At 53.3% G+C, this 27002-nt stretch overlaps 1 protein-coding gene across 4 annotated transcripts in view; it reads right to left on the bottom strand.

The window, feature by feature from the left end:
• SYT2 (synaptotagmin 2) overlaps positions 1 to 27002 on the bottom strand; it is a 119708-nt gene that overhangs the window by 32031 nt on the left and 60675 nt on the right. Inside the window, exon 1 of one of the 4 annotated variants that reach the window (XM_009189843.4) lies at positions 21021 to 21230. The exons of 2 other annotated variants lie outside the window; for them this stretch is intronic. The gene's annotated coding sequence lies outside the window, so the exon portion shown is untranslated. Of the gene's footprint in view, positions 1 to 21020; positions 21231 to 27002 lie in introns of those variants that run through there. One more of the 4 variants, XM_003893290.5, reaches the window with a different exon arrangement.

Below are 27002 nucleotides of genomic sequence, written 5' to 3'. Positions count from 1 at the left end.
AGTGAGGTATGTGTGTGGTTTGTGTGTGGTGTGTCTAGTGTGTAGTAGGGTGTATATGTGTGGTGTGTGCATGTGGTGTATGTGGTATGTAGTAGTGTGTGTGTGTGGTGTATGTCTGTGGTGTGTGTGGTGTGTAGTAGGGTGTGTGTGTGGTGTGTACCTGTGTGGTGTGTAGTAGAGTGTGTATGTGATGTGTGTGTCTGGGGTGTGTGGTGTTTAGTAGTGTGTAGGGTGTGTAGTAGGGTGTGTGTCGTTGTGTGATGTGTGTGTGGTGTGTGTGGTGTCATAGTGTGTGCGTGGTGTCGTGTGTGTGTGGTGTGTATGGCATGTAGCACAGTGTCTGTGTGGTGTGCAGTAGGGTATGATGGTGTGTGTGTGTGGTGTATGTGGTGTGTAGTAGGATGTGTGTGGTATGTGTGGTGTTTAGTAGTGTGCGTGTGGTGTGTGTGGTGTGTAATAGGGTATATGTGGTACGTATCCATGTGATAGTGTAGTGCGTATGTGGTGTGTGTGTCTGTGTGGTGTGTGTGGTGTTTAGTAGTGTGTGTGTGGTGTATGTGGCGTGTAGTAGGGTGTATGTGTGGTATGTGTGGTGTGTAGTAGGGTGTGTTTGTGGTGTATGTCTGTGAGGCGTGTGTGGTGTGTAGTAGGGTGTGTGTGTGGTGTGTGTCTCTGTGGTATGTGTGGTTGTGGTAGGGTATGTGTGGTGTGTATCTGTGTGGTGTGTAGTAGGGTGTTTATGTGGTGTGGTGTGTGGCGTGTAGTAGGGTATGTGTGGTGTGTATCTATGTGGTGTGTGTCTGGTGTGTGGTGTTTAGTAGTGTGTGTGGTGTGTAGTAGGGTGTGTGTGTGTTGTGTGTGTATGGTGTGTCATAGGGTGTGTGTGGTGTGTGGGTGTGATGAGAGTAGGGAGTATGAGATGTATGTGGTGTGTGTGTGGTGTGTGGTGTGTAGTGTGTTGTGTGTACAGTGTGTGTGATGGGTAATAGGGTGTGTGGTGTGTGTGTGTGATGTGTAGTAGGGTGTGTGTGTGGTGTGTAGTACTGTGTGGTATGTGTGTATGGTGTGTGTGATGTGTAGTAGGGTGTGTGTGTGGTGTGTAGCAGTGTGTGTTGTGTGTGGTGTGTGCATATGGTATGTGTGATGTGTAGTAGGGTATGCGGGATGTGTGGTGTGTAGTAGGGCATGCATGTGGTGTGCATGTGTGTGGTGTGTAGTAGGGTGTGTGCAATGTGTGTGGTGTGTGTAGTAGGGTGTATGTGTGGTGTCTGCGTGGTGTGTAGTAGGGTGTGTGTGGCGTGTAGTAGGGTGTGTGTGGTGTGTTTGTGTGATGTGTGTCATGTGTAATAGGGTGTGTGTGGTGTGTATCTGTGGTGTGTGTGGTGTGTGTGTGGTGTGTATGGCATGTAGCACGGCGTGTGTGTGGTATCTGTGTGGTGTGTAGTAGGGTGTGTGTGGTAGTAGGGTGTGTGTGGTGTGTCTGTGTGGTGTGTGTCTTTGTGGTGTGTGTGGCATGTAGTAGGGTGTGTGGTGTGTCTGTGTGATGTGTGTCTGCATGGTGTGTGTCTGTGTAGTGTGGTGTGTGTCTTTGTGGGGTGTGCGGCATGTAGGTTGTGTGTGGTGTGTCTGTATGGTGTGTCTGGTGTGTATTAGGGTGTGTGTGGTGTGTAGTAGGTTGTGTATGTGGTGTGTGTATGGTCTGTGTGATGTGTAGTAGGGTGTGTGGTATGTGTGTCTGGTGTGTGTGGCGTGTAGTAGGGTGTGTGGTGTGTGTGTGCTGTGTGTGGTGTGTATGGCACGTAGCACGGTGTGTGTGGTGTCTGGTGTGTATTAGGGTGTGTGTGGTGTGTAGTAGGGTGTGTGTGTGGTTTGGTATTAGTGTGGTGTGTGGTGTGTGTGGCGTGCAGTAGGATGTGTGTGGTGTGTGTGATGTGTGTCTATGTAGTGTGTGTGTCTGTGTGGCATGTGTGGTGTGTGTAGTGTGGCGTCTTTGTGGTGTGTATGGCATGTAGTAGGTTGTGTGTGTGGTGTCTGTGTGGGGTGTGTGGTGTGTAGTAGGGTGTGTGGTTCGTGTGTGGCATGTAGTAGGGTGTGTGGTGTGTCTGTGAGGTGTGTATCTGTGTGGTGTGTGTCTGTGTGGTGTGTGTCTGTGTGGTGTGTGTGTAGTAGGGTGTGTGTCTGTGTGGTATGTGTTGTGTGTAGTAGGGTGTGTGTGTGGCATGGGCTGGGAGTGTAAGGGGAGGGGGCATTGCCAGTGCGGGGAGGAGGGACAGGGGCGCGGGCAGGGGCAGGAGCAGGGGCAGGAGCAGGAGCCCTGGCTGGGTGGCAGGTGCCCCGGCTCAAGCTGCAGGAAAGTAGCTGGAGAGACCACCGCCTCCTCCCCAGCCCACTTCCTCCTCAGCCCACTTCCTCCCCACAGCCCGGCCCCAGCGAGGAGACCTAGTGGTGCCCCCTGCTGTGCGTCCAGGAGCCTGCCACCTGCCTCCAGCCCCATCTCCACCCAAGCCAGGCCCGCGCCCTCCGCACACAGCCGCACCACAGCCAGGCTTCACTGCCTCCCAGGCCCAGTCAATGCTCACACCCTGGAAAGGAGGAGGTGGGCAACCGGTGGGAGGCTGGAGGCAGAAGGAGGCTCCATTAACCCAGTAATGGAGCAGGACATCAGCACCGTGGCATCTGCTAGCTGGCAGCACCGGGAAGGGGGTCCTGTTTCCATCTCTAAGGCCCAGCTGAGATGGGTGACAGCAGCCAGTGCAGGGACATGGCAGAGAATGCCAGAAAGGCTGTGTGTGTGTATGAACACCATCTCTGAATGTATAAACATGCATGAACTGGCACTGTGAACATGTATGCAAGCAAACATTGTGTGCAGGTGCGTTACACTGCCATATGTGGGAATGTGAGAAGCCCTAGGGAAGGGAGGGCTGGAGGTCTCGGGCCACACCACTTGTCCAGGAAGCTGAGGTGATAGCTACAGGCCCTGTATGTGGGTAATGGGAGGGGGTGGACTACGGTGCGGGTCAACTTACAGTCTCGGGGTTGGAAGAGACCACAGGGTCACCAGCCCCCACCCTCCCTCTGCAGCAGCGGCATCTCTTGCCAGACCCTCTGTCTCCAAAGGTGGCACGAGGTCTGGGACCTGAAAGAGGTATCAGGAGACCTGGTTTCTCTCCCCTTCTTTCCATCCTTTGGAAAGTGGCTTTGCATCTCCCAAGATAGCCTTTCAGCTTTCATTTTTATGTTTTTGAGACAGGGTCTCACTCTGTCGCCCAGGCTGGAGAGCAGGGGTGCAATCACAGCTCACTGCAGCCTCCACCTCCCAGGCTCAAGGGATCCTCCTGCCACAACCCCCATGAGTAGCTGGGACTACAGGGGCACCACCATGCCTGGCTATTTTTTGTAGAGAAGGGGTCTCACTATGTTGCCCAGGATGGTCTCAAACTCCTGGGCTTAAGCAATCCACCTGCCTCAGTCTCCCAAAGGGCTGAGATTACATGTCTGAGCCACTGCATGCAGCCTAGATAGCCTCTCAGCTTTTAAAACCCAGCGTTCTGAGATGCTTGGAGAGTTCTACCTCTGAAGGTGAGTGGCACAAAGGGTGGTGGGGTCATGAGAGAATGCAGGCTTTAGAACAGCTGGGGCTGCTTTCCAACCTGACACTTAGCAGCTCTGCAGCCCTGGGAGATGAGTTCATTTCCCTGGGATCATTTCTTAGCTACAAACCAAGGGTCAAGTGCCTGTCTCAAAGGGATGTTATGAGGATTGAAGAGGCCACGTGTGCTGGCACAAAGTGCACCCTAAATAAGTACTCATTTCCTTTCCTCGGTTCTCCTCTCAGTGGGGCTAGGCTGAGTCCATGCTGACCGTGGACTCAAGGACAGACCTTGTGTTCCCCACAACGAGGGCTGCAGTGCTCGCCAAGCCAGGGATTCTGAGCCAGCCCAGGAGGGCAAGGGTTGCTGCAGAGGTTGTGCGGCTGGGGAGCCTGAGGCCCAGAATTCTCTTCCCTGGCTCTGTGTGTTCCTCTCGCAGAGACTGTGCCACTTCTGCCTGGTGTCAAAGGTACTTGTATAAGCAGCTCAGCTCCCAGAGGACCACTAGGGCTGTGAGGTGGGAACATGTCTTGTTTATGACTGCATTTCCTGCCAGCTCCCAGAGCACCAGCTTGATTGCTGAGCCTGGCAGCAGGTCACAGAGGAGGTGGGGGATCTCACCAGGCACTGCCCCCCAACTCTGGCAACCTCCGTCCCATCAAGCTCCCTGCCAAAGGACAGAAGAGAAACCCCAAAGGTGAAAAAGGCACCCTGTCTAGGTCAGACCCTGACACCCAGGGCCTGAGTGGTTACGGGGGTGGTGTGAACAGGCAGGTGTACTGCCTTGCGGGGCTCCACTATAGGCAGGTGGGCCCATGGCTCCCCACGGGCAAAGGAGGTCCAATGCAGCTCAGGTTCTCCAGAGAGTAATGCGCAAAGGAAGGGCATGAAGACCACTTCCCTGGTTAATGAGGGGCTCACCAAGAATTGTCTGCCTTACCCAACCTTGAAAATAACCCCGAGCCTGTTTAATTGCTTAAAAATCCACTCTCATCTGATCTTCACTTTCCTTTCCTCCAAATCCTGTGGCAAGCTCCATGCTAAGTGCTGGGAATACAAGATGAATAAAACCCAACCCCATCCCGAAGCAGCTCACGGGGAGAGGACAGAGCTCAGGCCTTTGGGAGGTGCAGCAGATGTGGTTCTGCCCCTTGACAGAGGAGACAACTAAGGCTCAGAGATCAGCTTGCCCAAGGCCTCACGGTGCACTTGAACCCTGACTTCCTAGCACCCAGCCCAGGGCTCTTTCCTTCCCAACAAAGAGCCCCAGCGAGCTCCTCAAGCACACCGGGAAGGTGGGTCTAACGGGAAGATCACAAAGGCACTGGGCTCAGAGGTAGGTGCCGGAGGCAGGGAGGGAGGCCACGGTGCCCACTCCGTGCCAGCAGCGTATTCATTTCATCCGCGCCCTGTGAGGTGGGGACTGTGATTCCCATTTTGTAATTGAGGAAACTGGGCCTCAGGGGGAGTGAAACAGGTGGTTCGCTCACAGCACCCTTCCCCAGAGGATGGAAAGAACTGTACTCGAAGGTAGCAGAGTAGCTCGCTTTGGGCCACACCGGGACCTGGGAGAGGTCATGAGACATCTGGGAAGCCCAGCCTGCTCTCGGTGGGAGCTGGGAGCCAGCACCCAGGCAGGGAGCCGGCCAAGGAAGGTGCAGTCTGGTCCTCCCATTTCCAAGAGCACCTCCATCCTTCCAGATGCTGGCCAGGCCCCAGGGACAGAGATGTGCCCATCACTCTTCAGACAGAGATGCCCATTATCACCAACACCTCTGACAGCTCATGGTCTCCAGAAACTAAAGTGGAGCATGCAAGTCCCGGGGGCACAATTAGGTGCTCCGAAGAAGCCAGCTCTCTCCTGCCTGACCGGGGGCTGGGACAGACATGGGAGATAGGGGCCAGGAGGGATGAACCATCACCTCAAAGCACCCATGGGCTGGAGGAGGGGAGCAATAAGGGGGAGAATTCCAAATTGGAAAGTCTCAACTTGGAATTCTATGTGGATCCAAACTTAGAAGACAGCTCTGCTGAGGAAGAGGAGCAAGTGAAACACCAGGTGCAGCCAAGTGGGGTGAATTAGCACCTGGGCTCTGGGCAGACTGACCTGGATTGGAGTCTCGGCTCTCCCACTTTTAGCAATGGGAACTTGAGCAGGTTGCCTAACCTTTCTGGGCCTCAGCACTCCATCTGCAAAATGGGAATGATAACGGAAGCTGCCGCACAGGGCTGCGAGGCTTAGGAGCACTGTATGGCATTATGTCCACGGCCGGTTCCTGAGCCAGGCTGGGCACGGGCCTGTCAGAAGCACATGGGGATGGTTCCAGTGAAGTGGTGGGGCAGCCTCTCTGCTAACCTCCTATTAAGGACCAGGTTAAGCCAACACCCTTTTTTTTTATTTCCTGGGATAATTCAGGTCTCTCTTAATAAATGGTCCTCCTTCTACCCATGCCTTTAGCTCCAGCCCAGACGGCCTTCTTGATACCCACCTCTGGGCCAAGTCCTCTCTTCTGAGACCATCCTGGGCAACTATGTTGCACTATCCCTGGCTTCTTTCCTGGTCTGTGGTTGTCAGACACCCACCCAGGTGGACGTCTCTTGCCTGGAGACTGGACAGCCTCTTCCAAGCCCACCTCATCTCCTCCTAAACCTTGGCCCCTGCTGCTCTTTCAGGAAGCCTTTCCTCAGGGGCCGCCTGGTTCGAGGCGCCTTTGCCCTGTGGTTCTCAGCAGAAGTGCCTGTGCATCATGGGAAAGCCGGCTGGCGATGGGATGCACAGCGCTCCGTTAGGGTCTGCACTGGAGTGCAAGCCAGGACACTGCACTATCCCTGGCTTCTTTCCTGCCGCTGTGTCCAGACACTGCCAAGCCTTTCCCCCTCCTCCAGCCCCCCTTCCCCAATACTCAGGCCTCTCAGCAGCCACGGCTTCTCCAACCGTGGCTGCTGAGTCTCTATTTTGGTTGCTCAAGTTTTCAAGTTCTCATTTGTGGGTATCTGACCGCATCCTCCTCTCAGAAGTCAGCAGAGTCTAGCTGTTCTTCCTCTAGCTGCCACTCCCATCCTATAGATGACAACACTGGGATGTGAAGAGGTGAGGTTGCCCAGACTCCCCAAGGATGTCCCAGCCAAAACCTACCCCTAGTGTGGTGGCTCACGCCTATAATCCTGGCACTTTGGGAGGTTGAGGCCAGCCTGGGCAGCACAGTGAAACCCCATCTCTACAAAAAATTTAAAAATTCAGCAGGCATGGTGGTGCGTGCCTGTAGTCCCAGCTGCTCAGGAGGCTGAGGTGGGAGAATCACTGGAGCCCAGGAGTTTGACATTAGGTGAGACCGAGCCATGCCAGCGGGCCAGCCAAGCGGCCATACCCAGCAGGCAGCTGGGCGGGCAGGTGAATTGCTCAGAAGTGACGCCAGAAGTCACTAGCACAAAAGAATAATCCACTGGGGAGAGTGTGGGCATCAGAAGAAATCCAGAGATGGGCTTCTAGAAATATCAGCATTTTGAGGATTTGTAGAGAAAGAGGAAAGCCAGGGAGATTGGGGAATGACCAGGAATGGGAGGAAAGCTCTGAAGAACAGAAAAGGACTCCATGGCCATATAGCTGTTACACTGGAGGGGCAGGCAGGGGCTGGGAGGGGACAGGGATCCTTCTGGGGAATTTCTTTGGTGATTATACAGGTGCATATACCCATAAGTTGTGCACTTTGCTGAATCTAAGTTATAACTCCATCAAAAGAAAAACAAATGTGCACAGCAGAAAGAGCTGGGGGCTGACCCCTGGCTCCCACACACTCTGGCTTGAGCAGGTGCTGGAGGACACCATGGAGAGAGGGAACATAGATCCTAATGGAGCACTGTGCATCCCATCGCCAGCCGGCTTTCCCATGATGCACAGGCGCTTCTGCTGAGAACCACAGGGCAAAGGCACCTCGAACCAGGCGGCCCCTGAGGAAAGGCTTCCTGGAAGAGAAGCAGGGGCCAAGGTTTAGGAGGAGATGAGGTGGGCTTGGAAGAGGCTGTCCAGTCTCCAGGCAACAGACGTCCACCTGGGTGGGTGTCTTGACAACCACAGACCATGATGGGATTCCTCACAGCCACCACCCTGGAGAGCGCAGGGATGACAGCTGACTTGGGAAAGTGATGACACAGCCGAACACACTCCTGGCTCCAGAGACACCCTCCACAGAGCCTGACCTAGGGCAGGAGAGCCTCCCTGGTCCAGGACGCCAGAGGCCTCTAGGCTTTTCCTCATAGGAGCAGAAGCATCGTTCCACACCACGGGCCCCAACAAACATTTGAGAAGAGGCCATTGCCCTGCCTAGCAGTAAAATACACAGGGCTCTGGCCTCCCTGCTCTGGGCCAGAGGAGAGGGGGAATGGAAGTGGGCAGAGGACTGTCCTTCATATGACCGCTGGTGACAAACACCGTGTCCTGCAGAGCACGGCCCAGAATAAAGCACCTCCACCCACACACACGGCATTCGGCAGCTGCAGGGCCCAGCCCCACACCATTTCTGAAGGTCGACACACAGCACATATCACAGCCGAGGAAACTGACAGTCAGAGAGAGGAAGGGACTTGTCCGAAGTGACAGAGTAAGAAGCCTGCCTCCCAATCCAGTGCTCTTCCAAGCTGGCAAAATCCTGAGCCTCGGAGAGGCTTAACGAGCTGCCTGCCTACCAAAGCTGGCATGGGTGAGCATCTGTGGCTCTCTGGAACCGCACGGAGTTCCCATCACCCTGCGGATGACCCCTGCTCGGAGCTGTAACTATAAGTGGAATTCCCGGGGTAGCTCCCATCAGACCCTGACTCCCTGGAGCTGGCAACAGAGAGCCGGCATGTAACCGTCCCTGTAGACGGAGCTAGCGTGCAGCAGGGTTTCTGATGTTCTGCTGCAGGCTCACTTCGCACTTGAGAAGCAGGAACGACTTCAGTTTTTTTCTAGCAGCTTCTCAGCTCTTCCCAGTGGCCCCTCACCCAAGCAAAGTCCCCTGAGAAGAAAAAATCACACCACATCTTTGTGGATCAGCGGTGCCTCTGCCCCTACCCATGACACCACGCGTGGTTCCTCATGAAGAGTGACTTGTGGCTCCTTCGCAGCAGTGCGGGCTGGAGGCGGAAGATGGACGAACCCACTGCTGGGGTCTCCTCTCTTCATGTGAGAAAACAGATTTAGGCTCAAACCGAAGGAGGGTTTTTGCACAGTCAGCACCACCCATTGATGGGTTCATGGTCCCAGGAGGTAATGAGTGCTCCATCATTGGGAGCATTCAAGCTGAGGTTAGCACACTATTGGGAGGGATGTTATAGACAGGACTCAGGTAAGGGGACACAGTGTTGGCCTAGATGAAACTTGAGGTCCCCCTTCCAACCCTGAGAAGAAACCCTGTCTCTACTAAAAATACATCTAAATCTCTGACATCTCTATCCCAGTCCTTGCTGCCGACTGGCCTCATTCGCCAGGCCCTGCTGGTTTGCCAGGCAGTTTGTCCTCAAGGAGAAGTAGCTGCCAATCACATGGGGACCACAAGAGTTTCCTTTATGACATCACCACCCTGCAGGAAGGGGCTGAGGTGGGATAAGAGGGGAGAAACAAGACAGAAGGCAGCACCTGAGAAGGGGCCAGCTCCCGAGGGCCTGCAATCGGCAGTGTTGCCACCAGTAGGTAATTTGTGGGGCACACTGCTGTGGGGGTCTGAGGAAGCCACATCTGGGCCCAGAAGGGAAACAGCCCAGTTCTGGCCTCCTGACTGGGGTGGGGGACTGTCAAGGGAAAAATGAGCCCAACCTAGCTCTCTGAGGTTCGTTAGAGAAAAAGGTGAATGTTGAAGACGTGTCATGGCAGGCAGCTCATTAAGCCCACGGAGCTTAAAAATAGTGAGACACGCAGGCATTGGGGGATGGAGAGCTGGGGCTGAGACTCCGGCTCATCACACTAGAGGCAAGAACAGCAAACCTGGGAGAAACCGACTCTACAACCAGTGGAAGAAAGGCTGTGTAGCCATCGCCGGATCCCTGGGTAAGCCTGGAGCCCAGGCCTACTGGAAATGTCAGACCCTGTTCTGTCGATGAGAAGACTAAGCCCAGAGGAGGGCGTTCCCAGGCATTATCCAACAGGCTCCACTGCTCTCCATGCAGGGGAAGAGAGGAGACACAGAGACACAGACCTGCCCCGGAGGAATCCAGAGCCCAGCTGCCCAGAGAGGCTCCACCTGATTTCCCTGGGTCTGGGCACCCCCTTAAAAGCCCTTTATGCCGTATTTCCTTTCAGTCAAGTGACGCAGGCTTTGGGACCAGACAGCCTTTGCTCAAATCCTTCCACTGTTATCTCCCGGCTTGGTGGCCTTGGAGGCATTATTTCCCTGTCCTGGATGTGCTTCCTCTTCTATAAAGCAGAGACACTACAAATTCCCACCACAGAGGGGTAAATGCACCATCCTGTATGTTATGTGCTTGGCACAGGACCTGCGGTGCAGGAGGCACTCTGACCGGTGGGATCCAGGAAGTAAGGAATATGGACTAAAGGGAGGGCCAAGGAAAAGTTTACAGGATGTGGCCTTGCAGTTGGAAGATGCAGACGCGCCTCGCTTGGTGCTGCCAGGTTGGGTTTGCAGAATGCAATGAATGCTCTTGCTGACTAAGGATGCGGAAAAGTGAACTGGGGAATCATGACCTAGGGGAAGCCACTAGGTCAAATACTGATCCCTGTTTAAGTCAACTAACATACGCTGGGCACCCAGTGGTTGCCCAGCACTTTCCCATCAATGATCCCAAACCAGGATCTAGGTAGGCCAAGCCTCCAAAGGCGGCTGGGTAGTTCAATGGAATGAGGGCTGCAGGGACTCCAGAGGGAGCAGGACTCCAGAGAAGGGGAGCCGGGGAAGACTGAGGGGATGTGTAGGTGAGGTGGCTGTCTTCTGGCTCAGAGAATAGATGGTCCTCAGCCCACACCAAGGGCTCTATAATAGAAGGGAGGCCTAGGGTGGCTTCTCCCCTCTCCCCGTCTTCATCCCACTCAGCCCCTACCTGGCCTTGAGCACACTGGGTAGGAGAAGTGTTGCTGAGCACAGCAGTGACCTGAGGCCCTGGGCACCCATCCCAGCTTAGCTCCCCAGGGGGCTCCGGTTGCTGAGGAAGAACATAGAACTTGTATAGGATGGGAGAGCTGGAAGGAAACTTAGGATCAATTGTTCCAGCCTCTAAATGAACGCTGGGGAAACCCAGAGATAGAAAAAGGAAATTACTACCCCTTCCAAGCCAGTGAGAGAGCCAGAGCTAGAATCCAGGGCTCTTTCCATGATATTGCACCTCCCATCTCAGCTCTGTCTCTTAGGAAATGCCATGTTGAAGCTTTAGGTATTGGGGAAATTTAACTGAGGCTCAAAGGGACACAAATTCCCTAAAGCCACATGGTGAGTCAGACATCGAAATGCAAAGTGTCTGGTCCTTTCCCAGCATCCAACAAACTTTTCTTGGGCACCTACTACAGTCAGGCTGGGAGCACTTTCAGACATTCTCTCACTTAAACCTCCCATGTGGGGGCAAGCTGGTGGCAGAGTGAAGGGCCAGAGGCCAGGGTCCAAATCCTGGCTCTCTTAGCTGAGTCTCCTTGGACAAGTCCCTTGATGTCCCTCAAATGATGCCTCCATTTCTTCACTTTTTAAGAGGGGGATACATAATAGTACCTACCTCATAGAGTATAGTGATAATTAAAGGAGATTATCCACACAAAATACTTAGAACAGAGCCTCATAATATAAATATACCATTTAAAAATAAGTATACCAGCCGGGCATGGTAGCTCATGCCTGTAATCCCAGCACTTTGGGAGGCCAAGGCGGGTGGATCACCTGAGGTCGGGAGTTCGAGACCAGCCTGACCAACATGAAGAAACCCTGTCTCTACTAAAAATACAAAATTAGCTGGGCATGGTGGCACATGCCTGTAATCCCAGTTACTTGGGAGGCTGAGGCAGGAGAATCACTTGAACCTGGGAGGCGGAAGTTGTGGTGAGCCAAGATCGTGCTATTGCAATCCAGCCTGGGCAACAAGAATGAAACTCCATCTCAAAAAAAAAAAAAAAAAAAAAAAGTATACCATTTGACAATCCTACATATACCCAAGAGAAATGAAAACACATATCCTTATGAAAATCCTTCCACAAATGTTGATAGCAGCATTATTCAGGGTAGCTGAAAAATGGAATCAACTAAATGTCCATCAACTGATGAATGGAGAAATAAAACGCAGTATATCCACACAATGGAATGTTATTTGGAAATAAAAAGAAATAAAGTACCGATACATGCTTCAGCATGGCTAAACCTTGAAAGCACTATGTGAGTGAAGAAAGCCAGTCACAAAAGACCATGTATTATATAGTTCCATCTAAATAAAATATCCAGAAGGTGCAATTTCATAGAGACGGAAAGTAGATGATTAGTTGGCTAAGGCTGGGAGGAACGGAAGAATCAAGGGTGACTGCTAATATGTATGGAGTTCCTTTTTAGGGGTGAAAAAATGTTCTGAAATTAGATTGTGGTGATGGTTGTGCAATTCTGTGAATATATTAAAAACTGTTGAATTGTGCACTTACATGGGTAAATTGTATAGTATGTGAATTATATCTCAATAAAGCTGTTTTTAAAAAGTAAATATATATTTATGAACTTTCATAAATAAGATAGTAAATCATATCCATTCCAATTTAATGATAAGGCTCAGAGTGAGTCAGTAACTTGCCCAAAGCCCCATGGCTAGTAGGCTGCAGGACCTGACTTTGGACTTTGTGTTGTTTGGACTCCTTGTCAGGAGTCCAGAGAACACAAAGCTTGACTCCTGTCAAGTTCCTAAGACCTGATCCAGCACAGACTCATGGAGAGCAGGTCTGCCCTTATATATCTTGGGGAAAGCCTCCATTCCCTGTCCCAATGAGGCCATTCAAGAAGTTCTCCCCGCCCTCTAATCTAAACCCATTCAATTTACAAGGGATGATGTTCAGGGGGATTTGAGGTCAGGAGCAGGGTCACAGGAGACAGGCACTGGAAGGGAAACCTACATTTCTAGCCAATTCTGGATGTCTTCTTTAGGGAAGCCTGGGGAAGGGGGCAGATGAAATATAGTGGACTTAAGACATGAGCCCACAGTTGATTTTGGGGGTGACCTTGGCCAAGAAACCTCAGCTCTGGGGTTCTTGGTAAAATGATATTCAGGAAGAAGCTCTGGGGAAAGCCTGGTAGCTGTACATTTCTAAGGCCATTTCTTTTTTTTTTGAGACGGAGTCTCGGCCTGCTCCCAGGCTGAGTGCAGTGGCCGATCTCAGCTCACTGCAAGCTCTGCCTCCCGGTTCACGCCATTCTTCCTGTCTTCAGCCTCCTGAGTATTGGGACTACAGGCACCCACCACCTCGGCCTCGCTAGTTTTTTGTATTTCTTAATAGAGACGGGGTTTCACCGTGTTAGCCAGGATGGTCTCGATCTCCTGACCTCGTGATCCGCCCGTCTTGGCCTCCCAAAGTGCTGGGATTACAGGCTTGAGCCACCGCGCCCGGCCTCTAAGGCCATTTCTAAAGTGGCCTTCCCTCTGCATATTCACAACTCACCCCAGATGACCAGGTGGGAAGTCTGTAGGGCAGTGGGCATCACTTGGTTGCTTGCTTGGGTATACACAGGCTGGCCACTCCCATGGTTCTTGGCAGAGGATACTGGGGCCAAACCATGAGGCCCTAACCTAACCATCAATCCAATACTGTGAGCAGGTCAGACTGGCTCTTCCTCCCAGTCAGGAAGGAGGCAAGAGGAGGAAGCGACAAGGGCACTAACAGTCAGGGTCCTTGTCTTACCTGGCAAGAAAGATGCTGACTGTGATATTGACTCAATGTGCTGCTTCTGGTCAGCCCCTGCCTGCCTCCCTGCACTGTGGATAGTCCGGTTGCAGGTGGTAGGGGGAAGGAGCTCCCACTTTTGACATCCCAGGGAAGGTATCACCTCAGACTGTCTGGGGCTCATGGCCAGGGTGTCCCAGCTTGAAGGAGAGGTTCTCCTGCCCCCTTCTCTGCTTGTACAACTATAGACTGCATTCAGAAACACGCCTTCTCCCTTGCTAAGGAGCATTAGGAGATACAAAACCACCATCCTTTTTCCAGGTGAAATAAGGAAGAAGAGAAAATGAGGAGGGCCATATTCAGCTCAGAGCCACCCAGAGTCCAAGTGGGCCTCACTGGGAGAGCAGTCCACTGGGTCTGGTGCCACTGGGAGAAAGCCCAACATGCCAGGACCTCAGCCAGAAAGCCAGCATGTACTCCAGAGCAGGGGCAGGAAGAGGCCAACCTGTGCATCCGCTATGCTCACTGGCTTTTTCAGACCATCATCCACCTCATTTGATTCCAGGATATCTTGGGAGAAGTGAGGAAGACAGGCATCCCTCTCCACATTTTTTAATGGGGACCACTGAGGTCCAAGAGATAGGGAAAACCCGCTTGCCTGGGGCGATGTGCAGTAACTTAATAGTGGGTTCACTGGGTTGTAGATTCTCATTAAAGCCAATCATATCCCTGCCTTGCCCACTCCCAGCTCTGCTGCTAAGTTTATCTACAAAATGTCCGTCAGTTTTCAGAAACACCATAACAACACTCTTTATAGCACTTGATAGCGAAATCTGTATAACACAGTGTGTCAGGCACTGCCTATTCTTAGAGCTATATGTAAATAGTCATACATCAAATCCTCATGCCAACCTGATGGTAAGCTATTTCATTTCCATTTTACAGATGAGGAAACTGAGGTAACAAGTGTTTAAATAACTTAGCCAAAGTCCCACAGATAAAAAACAGGAGGAGCTGGCATTTGAATACAGGCAACCTAGCCCTAGCATCTGAGGTTTAACCACTGTACAACAGTGCCAAGCACATACAAGTACAAGGCTCCACATGATCCAAGTCACACTAAGACATGGACTAGGGGCCGGGCAGATGGTTCACACCTGTAATTCCAGCACTTTTTGGAGGCTGAGATAGGAGGATTACTTGAGCCCAGGAGTTCGAGCCCAGCCTGGGAAACATGGTGAAACTCTGTCTCTACCAAAAAATAAAAAATAAAAAAAACAAAAACAAAGAAAAACCTCCCAAAACAAAAATTATCCAGGCATGGTAGTGCACACCACAAGCTATGTGGGAGGCTGAGGTGGGAGGATCACCTGAGCCTCAGGAGGTGGAGGCTGCAGTGAGCCATAATCACACCACTGCACTCCAGCTTGGGCGACAGAGTGAGACCCTGTCTCAAAAACCCTGAAAACCAAACCAAAAACCATGGACTGCGGCGCAGCTCAGGACAAAGTACACATGCAGGAAGTCCACATAAGTCCAGGAGCTGGACTGTGCTCTCACCCAGGCACCATGTGCTGGGGGCGGGGACGGGGGACAGGCTGCAATCTGTCTCTGAGCAGCCGGCTGCCCTCAAGTCCCAGCCCAGCCAAGCAGTGGGGAGCAGGTTGAAGGCAGGCTTGGAGCTGGCAGGCTCGGTCTGCCCCGCTGTGAGCGGCAGCGTTGAGAGACTCTCCTGCCGGCTGCTCATAGGTGCTGCAGTATCTCTCCTGGCTGCAGGGCTGGCTGGGCTAAGGCAAGGCCAAGGGCCCTTCTTGCCCCCTTTCACCCTCTGCCCCTCCCTCAGTGCCCGGGGCCAAACTAAGGGCTTAGGAAGCTACTCTGGCTTTCTGGTCTCCAAGGACTGCCAGCCCTGATGATCAATTTGGTGGCTCTGGGACCAGGTTTAGGCTTGGGTGGCAGCACTGACCTCCAGGAATGTCACTGTGGCCCCTTCAGGGACAGGTAACAAACCTGGCTCATTCCCAAGACAGTAAGGAAGTCCGGTGGATCAGCTCCCACAGTTGTCCACCTAGTAGATTTGCCAACAGTGGGCAATTCCCCTGGTAGGAAGTCCTTCTTGTACCTCACATGAGCCCTTCCTGCTGCAGTATAGCCCCAGTACCTTCTACTAGAAACCCTTCTGCTTCCAAATGCACCCTTTGTTAAACTGCTAAGCTGTGATTCCATGAGCAACGCAGCCATCACAAAAGCCACTGAAGCAGACGGCAGCTGCTACAGGGTTCAAGAATTCCACTCCAGCTGGGGAAGGCTGTGGGCTTTGCCCCTCCTCTCCTCCCTCCCAGCCCCTCCCCAATCTCAGGACAGACAGAAAAGAGGAGCAGGATGTGGAGAAGAAAAATGGAAAGATAACAAAACAAAAGCAGAAAAAAAAATTCGCAGCCTCTCTTGACCTGCCAAGGACTTTTTCCACATCTTTCCCTAGGCTCGGGGACCCAGATAAGGAAACGAGCCTTTCTCACAGCTTCTGCAGCTTCTGCCTGAGAGACCCGCTCAATGGGCCATCTGCTCGGAGGCCTTTCTGCAAAAGCTTCAAAAGTTCCATTTCTCCAGGGAGCTGGAAGCTGGGGAGGTGTCAGCTCCAAACAATAAGGGAAATTTATTAGGGATCAGGGCTTCTGGGAGGATGGTGCCTGCGAATGGGGCCGGATGCACTCCGAGATACAAAGGGTTATTTAATGTGGAACATCCAAAGGCTCCTTTAGAAGTCAAATCCTCACAACCAAGGCCCTACACGCTGCAGTCTTCCTTTTCAGAATGACTCCCCACCACCCTACCCTGTTAGCCCCTACCCACCCCATCCCAAGTCAGACTTACTCCCTATCCTTTGCCACTGGGCAAATATTGACTTTCTTTCACTCAGCCTTGTCAATGGAAGTGAGACCACTGGGGCTGGCTATTGTCTCCCTCCTCTCTCCTCTCAGAGGGCAAAGCAGGCTGTCAGCCTCAACAGCTCTGAGCAGGGGCCAACTGAGACAAGCTGAGAAAGCAAAGCGTGGTCTTGGAAGTAATATTTCTGTCTTTTGGTCTTTTGTCTTTCTGTCCTCCCTCCCTTCCCCAAGCCCATCTGGGTTTCTTTTTTTCACATTTGGCTATCCTGCTGCCCTGTCTGGCTCAAGAGCAGCAGCGTGGCATAGCTGGCATAACTGAGAGAGCTCAGGCCTGGGAATGCAAGTGTCTGATACTGGGTCACCTTATGCTAGTTGTTTAATTTTCTTGGGCTTCCGTGTTCTATTCTGCAAAATGGGAAGGTTGGACCCCATGATTTCAATATCTAGATCAGGAAGTTCCTTCCTGTCAGGACTCATGTCCTTTCTGCTGCAGTCAAAGCATTTTACCTTGTGCTCTGATTTTAGAAAAGATGGAAAATAACTGCTTGGTGCTTAACAGGGAGGAAGGAAAGAGCGTTGGACTGACGGTCTACAAGGGCCGGCAAGCTCCATCGCTGGTGCTAACCTGCTGTGTGGTCCTGGGCAAGGAGCTCCCCCTCTCTAAGCCTCAGTTTCCCCATAATCAAAACAGAGGGCTGGATGAGATGATCCCACAGCCCCTTTCAGTGCCTCGTCCTGCCATGCCACTCATCTAACACATCCCTGTGGAAGGCGATGTCCCCCCCTCCTTCAGCCTTTTCTCCAAGGCTCATCTCACAGCCTTTCCTCATGATTAACCTTGAATGGAGGGATGCCACGCTGCTGGCTCGTGTTCCCTCATCATCAGGAGCCTTTTGTCAGCCACACTTCCCTCAGACTCACGCTTGCTTGGCCTTTGGCCTCTGTGGATGAGCTCTTCCTTTCTCCAGGCCCCATGACAAAGACCAGCGCATGCAAACTCCTGGAGCCTGAGGCCAGTGCACAGCAGAAGGACAACACAGAACACTGGGGCATTTTGGGGGAGCGTGTGCATGGTGACAACTGCAGGACTGTGAACTGTATCCCTGCTCCTCTAACTTGAGCCCTCTCTGTGATAACATAGAACCTCAAGGCCGGGCGCAGTGGCTCAAGCCTGTAATCCCAGCACTTTGGGAGGCCGAGACGGGCGGATCACGAGGTCAGGAGATCGAGACCATCCTGGCTAACACAATGAAACCCCATCTCTACTAAAAAATACAAAAAACTAGCCGGGCGAGGTGGCGGGCGCCTGTAGTCCCAGCTACTCGGGAGGCTGAGGCAGGAGAATGGCGGGAACCCGGGAGGCGGAGCTTGCAGTGAGCTGAGATCCGGCCACTGCACTCCAGCCTGGGTGACAGAGCAAGACTCGGCCTCAAAAAAAAAAAAAAAAAAAAGAACCTCAAAAACCCATTCCTTGTACATTAGTCAATATCACACTAGGGACTTCCTATTCCAGCTTGGTAATATTCCCTTTTCACAGGTGAGATAATTGAGGCTCAGAGAGGTTGATAATTTGCCTGAATTCACAAAGGTATTAAGGAGCAAGCCAAGATGGGGACCTAGATATATCTGCAAAGCCTTTGCTTTTAACCATCAGCACTCTTACTGAGAAGGTGAGGTCATCGCCTCTCCCCAAGCTGACTTATAGGACTGGAATCAAAGAGCAGAGAACACCCAAAGCCTGAACGACTCCAACAAACCTCCCACCTCACCCCACGCCACCCCCCCCCTCCCCACCCAGCCTCGGCAAAGGCAGAGCCAGAAGGGCCTTGGATCAACAAGGCCAGAAGGACTTTGGGTCATCTAAACCAAGCTTTCACTTCACATATGAGAAAACTGAGGTCCACAGTGGTGTGCGACTTGCCTAAGGTCACACAGCAAGTCTAGGGTAAACCTCAGTCCCGGCCATGGGGTCCTGGGAATCCTCCTCCAGGTTGAGCCAGTCCCTTTGCCACTCCTTCCACCTGGGTGTAGACATGCCTTCAGCCACTCACTCCAGGGACATCCAGCCTTATCCCTCTCTGCTTCTCAGTTGGTCCATTTCTAGAAGGTTCAGGCAATGGAGTAAAAGGCCCATTTTGTCGTAACCACAGAGGTGTGGCAGAGAGTGGGGAAGGAAGACCCAAAGGAAAACTGGTGTGAGCTTATTGGAAAGTCAAGCAGTCTCTCTGTTTCCCATGGAGTTTCTACTGCAGAATGGTCCTAATGGTCAGAGACAGAGAGACAGTGCTGACATTCCTATTCTGTAGCAAAGCTTTGAAGATGTTACGGGAAGATCACACTGCAAGTCCACAATCTTTCCCTGCTCCCCATGGCCACTGCTCACAGCTGCCCTGCCACCTGCTTGCTACACAGTTTGTATTCTTATTAACAATAGCTACCACTCATTGAGGACTTAGACAGCTCAGCACTGGACCAAGTATTTACATATGCTTCTTGTTTAATCCTCATAAAAACCCTAAAATACCACCACTATTCTCATTTTGTTTTGACTACTTAGTAACTGAAGCTCAAAGATATGAAGTAATTTGCTCAAGGTCACACAGCCAATAACCAGTAGAGCCAAGGTCTCCTGGGGAGTCCCTCCAGGGGTGTGCTGGGCTTTGAAATTCATACACAGTATTTGTCTCAAGTTGTCTCAACTCTGGTGACAGAAGTGGGAGGGCAATGCATTGGAAATTCCTGGAGTCCACCTGCTCCCATCACCCAGCCAAGCCCACTTCCTGCTACTCAGACACCAGCCCAGAACTGCAGCCACAAAACTGTGCGGTTGCAAGGGCCTGAGAAGTTATCTAGTTCTACCTTCTCAATGTACAGGGGAGGAAAGCAAGAAAGGGCCTTGCCCAAGGTCACACAAGGTCACACAAATTGGAGGCTGAGCCTGTGAATTAAACTCAGCTCTCTTGTCTCAAACTGGGACTCATCCACAACACCCTAATGCCCAGTAAGAAGCCATTGTCTCATCTCAACTGAAGACAGAACCAGAGTTCATCCCAAAAAGGAGTTAGATTAGACTTTCCTATGCCAAGGACTGTCACATTGCACAATGAGGTGCTCTAGGCTATTGCAGTGGAGATCTTTTCTAAAACGAGAGGATTCCTTCAGATCTTCCTTATCTGAGGTGGATGCAGCCCTGTCTGGAGGTAGAGAGCAGACAGCATGACCTTGTGAGATCCTTGACATCACCCTTTAACCTATGGTCATCTATCTGTCACAGCGAACCTTTCCCCAGGGAAGAATCCGTCCTCTGCAAAGAGGATGTGTAATGCCGGAAAGCCAGCCTTTCTCCCCATCAGCTGAATTCTGAGAGTGGGGAGAGATGACCAATGAACAGGCTGAGGGTGTCACAGCCCTGCTACTTTGGGATGGGGGGTGCAGTAGGGGAGCTACAGTCTTCCCAGAGGCTAGGTCATTCTACCCAGCTGCACCCCACCCCCATCTTTTCAGTGGGTGACACCGGCAGGGTGTTAGGGCTGGGAGAAACTTCAGATACCTTAAATTCCAAACTCCATTTTCCAGATGAAGATACTGAGACCCAGAGCGGGTCAGTGAGTTGCTCAAGGTCACAGGACAGGTCAGAATGGAAGCTTTCGGACTCTCCCTGGGGCGCTGGGTTCACAGCTCCACCTTGCCACCCCCTGCTCAGGAAGTGAGCACTGAACTCACTTAAGAAAGGCCAGTGACCAAAGGCAGCGATTCCCAGGTAGAGGCTCGGGCAGGCATGCCCATGAGCTTGTCCCCCACGCACCCTCCCCCACCTCGTCCCCATTCCTGTCTTGGGCACCATGCGCCTCCATCATCTTGAGATTCAGAGAGGTGCAGCGGCTTGTCCAAGGTCACACTGCAAACTGAGTAGGACGCTGTTTCCACTGCCTAGCTGCCCCCTCCCATCGCCCGCCCGGGTCTCTGCAAGCTTGCCAGGATCCCCGGGAGCCTGCTTCCTCCAATGCACAGAGCCGTGGTGCGTGTCAAAGTGTGGGAAAGTTCCTGGGAGAGGAAGGGGTGGAAAATGCAGCCGCGCATCCCAACTCTGGACGGCTGCGGCAAGGCGGGGGGCTCAGAAAGGCAGCCAGCCCTGCGCACCGCGGATGCCTCCGGCACACCCCACTCTGCGCTAGGGGCTCCCCAGTGTTGCGCAAGCGTGGTCTTCCAGCTCCTCAGCGAAGCAGGCGCGGCGGGGTCCCACGCGCCCCGCACCCACTTCTCCCCGCACGCCCACTTCATGCACCTCCCCACGCCCTTCCCACGGTTTCTCTGCGGCGAGGCGCCTTCGCTTCCCCGCAGGTCCCCGGTCCCAGCACTAAGACACCGCAGCTTCTCTTGCCTTCTCTCCGCGTTGGACCCTGGCTCTCCGAGGGGAGAAACTGGCTGGGGGCGAGGGGTTCCCGAGATAATTCAGGACACCTCCCCCGGATCTAGCCAGGTAATTCCGACGCCCATGGATTTCCGGATTACAGTTCCCACCAAGGACTCAGTCCTGTACTTAGTTTATCCCGCCGTGAGCGCCAAGCCCCAAAAGTCGGGGTGTCCCTGTCTGGCGACCCCGCGTCTGCCCGCGCCCCAGGCCCTAAGGGTGGCCACTGTCGATCGAGGCGCGGCTTTGCTCGGGACTACTGGCTGCCCTCGTGGGGTGCCCTGCCTGGGGTTCCCTCTTACCCTGGGACGTTCCGGGCGCGTTCAGCCTGCGCTGGTGGAGAGGGCGGGGGCGGGGACGCCTGGGGTCCTGAAGTCCAGGTCCCTCTTCCCACTTCCCCGCCGGCCCTGCCGCTGCGGCCCTCGCTCCCGCGATTCTCTCCCTCTCTCTCTTCTCTTCCTCTCTCTCTGCAGTAGTAACAACCTGATCCCGCTTCCCCCGCCCGCCAATTGAGATGCTCCTCACATCCGCCTGCACACAGCGCGCGCGTCCCCTCCGAGGGCGATCCCCGCAAACCGCGACGCAGGGCCCCCCGCCCCAGGCAATCCCCGCTGCGGGAGAGGCCGCCTCCGCGCGCCCACACCCCCCTTCTCCAGTCCGGACTGCCAGCGGAGGAGGAAACGGGCGACAGGGGAAGGGGAGGTGTGTGCGGGAGGGACTAGGCTGGGGGAGAGGGGTTTAAACTGGCGCGGCCCTACAGAAGTTTGGGGAGGGCGGGGCCGGCTCCGCGCCCCCGGAGCCCTACGGGACTCCCCCGATTCTGCGGAGGAGTCCCCGCCAGCTCCGTGCACTCCTGCGACACTCCCCACCCCACCCGCCAGCCTTGAGTTTACAGCCTCTCAGGTCCGGGAATTGGCTGGGGGGAGGGGACACCAGGGAGGGGACCCCCTGGCTGTAGGGAATGGCGTGCGGGCGGGGGTGGGAGGGAAACGATTTGCTTCAGGAGATACGGATGAAGGTTTTCCTGAGTCAAGGGAGAGAAGGGAGGGAGAAGAAGAGAGATGGAACAAAAGGCAGACGCTGGAGGGGAAGGGGAGCTGGGGAGTTCGCCCGGAGGACTCCAGCAGCCCGCGGTCCCCTGCCTCAGTCTGTCCCAGAGGGTGAGGTCAAGGCTGGTGCCAGGGCTCTTCACGGGCCACCTGGAGAGGGGAGAAAGGGGGATGGAGGGGTACAGGGTTGGGGGAGAGGAGGAAGAGCGTCTGCTGGCACAGGACCCTCTGCCTGCTCCCAGATAGGAACCCAGCAGAAGGGCTCTGCCATGGACCCAACACCTCCCACCTCCACAGCTCTGCTTTTTCCCACTTGGGAAGGCGAGGCTGACACCCACTGTGAGCACCAGAAAGGGGCAGGGAGGACAGAGAGCCCGGGCAGCACTCCTGTGCCTCAGTCTCACCCTTGGGCCGCACCCTCAGTCCCCTCAACCTCACCTCAGGGCCCCAGCTGGCCAGGTGGAATTTCTGCTGCTGTCTGGCCATTAACCACCCCTGACCCAGCTCCACCCTATCCTCGCCCTCTCCCCTCAACCTCTCCTTCACCCTCCATGCCGCTGCTTTCTGTTTGCCTTCTGCTCTGCACACTCAGGACCAGGACTCAAGTTAGGTGTTTGACCCAGGAGGTGACATTCCTCACCCCCCCACCCCACACACACAAAAATCCTGTGTGCATGTGTGTTGGGGGGACAGTCATTCAGGGCTTTCCACGGCTTCTCATCCCCACAGAGTGTGGGGAACTGGGAAATTCCCAATACCCGCAGTGAATCCCCCTTCCTCCCCTCCTCTAGGCATCCCCCGCCCCAGGACATACACCTCACTCCCGAAGCCTGGGACTGCAGTGTTGCAGCACCCGCTGCTCCTGGCTGGGCTGGAGCCTCTCTTCAGAATGGCAGCAGCTCGCTTGTCACAGACCCTGGACTGCAGAAAAGCTGATTCAGGGATTTCCGGGCTGCTGGTCCTGTGGGGGAGTGTGCATCTGCATACCTGGGTGTTGGGAAGGGTGTGTGCGTGTGTTCATGTGTGGGCTGGGGGAGAGGACCCATGCCTGAGACCCTCTAGTCAGGTCTGCTGACCTCTCACTGTTCTTCAAATGGAAAAGGGGACCTGGGGTAAAGGGCTCAAGGTCAGATGCTCAGCAGGAGGGCACCAGGGTTTTCCCCTACTCTGGTACACTCCCGTAACCTACTCCCATCATGCCACCTCACATCGAGGAGGGGACCTGTCACCTGAGATGAGTATGCAGACTGAAGAGCAGTACCTGCTGCTCCTCTTCGGTTTCTCCCTGGGGAGAGAAGTGCTTCTTTTGTGAAATCTCCCCCAAAGCTTCTTTTGCTAGGAGGGAGGGAGGATGGGACTGAAATTTCATTCAGCAGGCTGGATGCAGGTTTGACTTTGGGATTTCCTGATGCTAAGGGTCTGGGGCAGCATCCTGCTTGACAGGGAAAGCTTATGCCTTCACGATTGGAATGTAGTGCTGCTGGATGAAAAGGGATGGATGAAATGACCCTCAGAGTTCCTTCTGATAAAATGGACCAAGAGACGCCTGAGCCTTACGCAAAGCTGCCTCCAGTAAAATAAAGTCTAATTACAGAAAATAAAGCAGTTCTCTAAGGTTATGTCTACTCCTTCTGAAAATACCGTGTTTAATGTCTATGCTGCCTCCAATGTGCCCCTTCCCCTCTTGGGCAGAAGTGGAATTCTGATGGCATGTGGAAGGATCGGGTGACATTTGCACAGGCAGAGGCTGGGCCAGAATAGGGGAGGATGGAAACACGGTGAGTCCCTGGAGAAAACACAGCTGTGCTTCACTCGGAGCCCCCTCAGGCCTCAGAGGACCCTTCCCCTGATAGGGATGACAATGACAGCCTGACAGTCTTAATTTCACTTGATTCTTATTGACTTCCCCAGGAGGCAGCAGGGTGAGGAAGGGATAATTCTTCACTCCATTGAGGCACAGGGAGCCCCCAAAGGGTGGATGACTCACCCAAGGTCCTGACGTAGGTTAGGGCATGGAGCTGGGTCTTGTGAGTCTACGTAGGCTGGGTGTATATCTCGAGCTCCGCCCTCCTCCCCAGGTGCTCCTTAGGTCCTGACTGTCCATCCTACCTTTTCAGGCTTCCTGCACCAGCATCTCTAGATGCAGCCCTTACCCACCTTCCAACTTCACCTGGCACTGCCCACTCCCTCACTGTCTCCTTGCAGGGCCCAAAGGGCTATGCTCCTTCCTGCTGCGGAGTTTTTGTACATGCTGTCCTCCACACCCCACTACACCAGGCCAACCCCCTCCATCCTGCCAGTCCCAGTTACCTGACCCCTCTCCCTGTGTGCCCTGTGCTTCTCCTCTGCAGCCCTCATCACACTTATCCTTCCTTGTTCTAGTCTCCAACACTAGACTGTAAGCTCCAGGAGGGCAAGGACCCTGCTCACCTAGCCTACTGGCCCAGGGTAGGCACTCAGTAAACACCTCAAATGCTGCATCCTCAAATCTTTGTGTTGCCTCTGTATGCTGTATGACTACAGGCAAATTGCATAACTTCTCTACGCCTCAACTTTCTCACCTGCGACATGGGGATTTTGATTATAAAACAGACTTTTTGTAAGGATTAATGGGATAATGTATATAAAGAGACTAGTGCAGTGCCATTCGTGGCATAGCAGTGTTGGCCTTGCTGGGGAAGACAGAGGGCTGAAGGAATAAGGGAAGGAGCCTCTTACTCCACCCTCAGCCTTCTCCCCCAGGGTTCTAACTATCCCTCCCCTCCCTGACCCCCAACTCTGTCTCCTCCGTAGCCTCACCTCACTTGGTGGCTCCTGAAATCCTAACTTCTCCCTCTAGGCTTACTGGACAAGGTGGACAGCAGCTGAAGCCAGTTCGTCCCCACCAAGGCTTTGCCTCTCCAGGTCCGTAGTCCAAGCACAGGATTCTCTGCACTGTCCCTGGGTTGGCCTCAGGTGTCAGCACGAACAAACCCCAGGCCTGGAGTTGTGGTAGCAGGCATTGGCAGAACCATGGTGGCCAGGGTAGGGTTGGGGAGACTTTACCCTCCTTCATGATCTCTATCAGCATCCTCCCCAAAGTCACCTCCAAATAAGTCCACAGACTAAAATAAAGGCCCCTTACCTCCCTTCCAATGAGATGGCAACTCCTAAACCCCTCCTCTACAGAAATGCTGGAGCTGCCCTGGAACTCTGGGCTCTAAGCCAGTGCTGCAGGATCAGGCTCCTGTTGCCCATATGTTTCCAGGGCCTGTAGAGGGAAGGGTCATGTTAGGAAGAGGTGCCTCAAAGAGTACTTTTGCAGTCTCCTGGGCCAGTTTTCTGTGGCTGTTCAGGTGTCCTCCTTTCTCTCTGAGCGATCTAGGCCTTAGTGAAGGCTGCTGCTTGGGAGGCTGGCGGCCCCTTCCCCCCAGCCATATTCCATGAGCACCCCCAGCAGCCGAACCCTACAATAGTAGCTGAGGCAGACCGCCTGGGCAGTGTGAAGGCAGCCTTCCTGGAAACCCCAGCCCTGCCCCCAGGCCCTAGCTGAATGAGGAGTGAGAGAGGAAGAAGGGAAGGGAGAGAAGAGGATGCTTGAGAAGCTGATGTAGTTCTTCACCTTGACCGAGTTCCCTCCCCACTTCAGACCTGTCCAAACAAAATAATGGCTTTCAGTATTCCCTTCTAGAAACACAGCAACTAGATTTCTGCAAAGAGCCTCTAAATCCTGCAGTCACTACCATGACCATCACTAGTGCTAAGAGAGACCGTCTCCCTGCTCCTCCTCCCCCTCCTCCCACCCCCTCCAAATCACTGAGCCATGGGAGCAGCAGCTCTTAGTGCTTGTATAGAGCCATAAGACATGGAATCATTGGATCTCACAGTAATTCTGAGCATTAGCATGGATACCATGATGGTTCAAATACAGGCTCTGAAGCCAGACCACTGGGAGTAGAATCCTGGTTCTGCCATTTAGCAGCTGTGCGACCTTGGTCAAGGCACTTCACACCCTATGCCTCATCCATAAAATGGAACAGAAACAGTATTCACCTCATACAATCATTGTGAATATTGTATGAGTTAATACATGTAAAAAACTTAGAACATCATCTGGACATAATAAGGGCACAGTAAATGTTAGCTGTTTTGTTTGTTTGCTTATTTGTTTTGAGACGGAGTCTTGCTCTGTTGCCCAGGCTGGAGTGCAGAGGTGTGATCTCGGCTCATCGCAACCTCTACCTCCTGGGTTCAAGCGATTTTCATGCCTCAGCCTTCCAAGTAGCTGGGACTACAGGCATGCACCACCATGCCTGGCTAATTTTTGTATTTTTTACTAGAGATGGGGTTTCACCATATTGGCCAGGCTGGTCTTGAACTCCTGACCTCAAGCCATCTGCCCACCTTGGCCTTTCAAAGTGCTGGGATTACAGGTGTGAGCCTATAACTTCTATTATCTCTGCTTTGCAGATGAGGAAACTGATAAAAAAAAAAAAAAAAAAAAAAAAACCTACTGGTTATTTAGTGCCTGCTATGTACCAGGCAGTTTATACATGTTGCATGGGGCAAGGCATCCAGGATGGGTTGCAGCTGAGACTGAGATGCATACCTCAAACCCAAGGCGTCTGCTGGCATCCATCTTCCAGAGTATGGATTTGCATCCACTGGGTTACCTGGGAGCTAAAGAGGAGTCCCTGGGGGGAAAAACTTGAAGTGTTTTCACAGCCAGGCTTCAGACATATAGAGAGGTTTCTGGCAGTTGTTAAGTAGGGGTTATTGTCAAAAAGAAAGAATTAAGCTGGCCGGGCGCGGTGGCTCAAGCCTGTAATCCCAGCACTTTGGGAGGCCGAGGCGGGCGGATCACAAGGTCAGGAGATCGAGACCATCCTGGCTAACACCGTGAAACCCCGTCTCTACTAAAAAATACAAAAAACTAGCCGGGCGTGGTGACAGGCGCCTGTAGTCCCAGCTACTCAGGAGGCTGAGGCAGGAGAATGGCGTGAACCCAGGGGGCGGAGCTTGCAGTGAGCCGAGATCGCACCACTGCACTCCAGCCTGGGCAACAGAGCGAGACTCCGTCTAAAAAAAAAAAAAAAAGAAAGAAAGAATTAAGCTGACAAAACAAGTGAGTCTGCACAACAGGGCTTGAGGTCAGACAGCAAGACCCTCCAGCTTGGGCAGAGTGGCTGGCTCTTGACCTTGTCTGACCCAGCGATCCTGGGAAGAGGAGTGGCTGTGTGTAGAATGAAAGAGCTG

The sequence above is a fragment of the Papio anubis genome, chromosome 1 (assembly GCF_008728515.1).
Source record: "Papio anubis isolate 15944 chromosome 1, Panubis1.0, whole genome shotgun sequence".
NCBI classification, from domain to species: Eukaryota; Metazoa; Chordata; class Mammalia; order Primates; family Cercopithecidae; genus Papio; species Papio anubis.
This window is presented reverse-complemented; position numbering and strand designations above follow the sequence as displayed.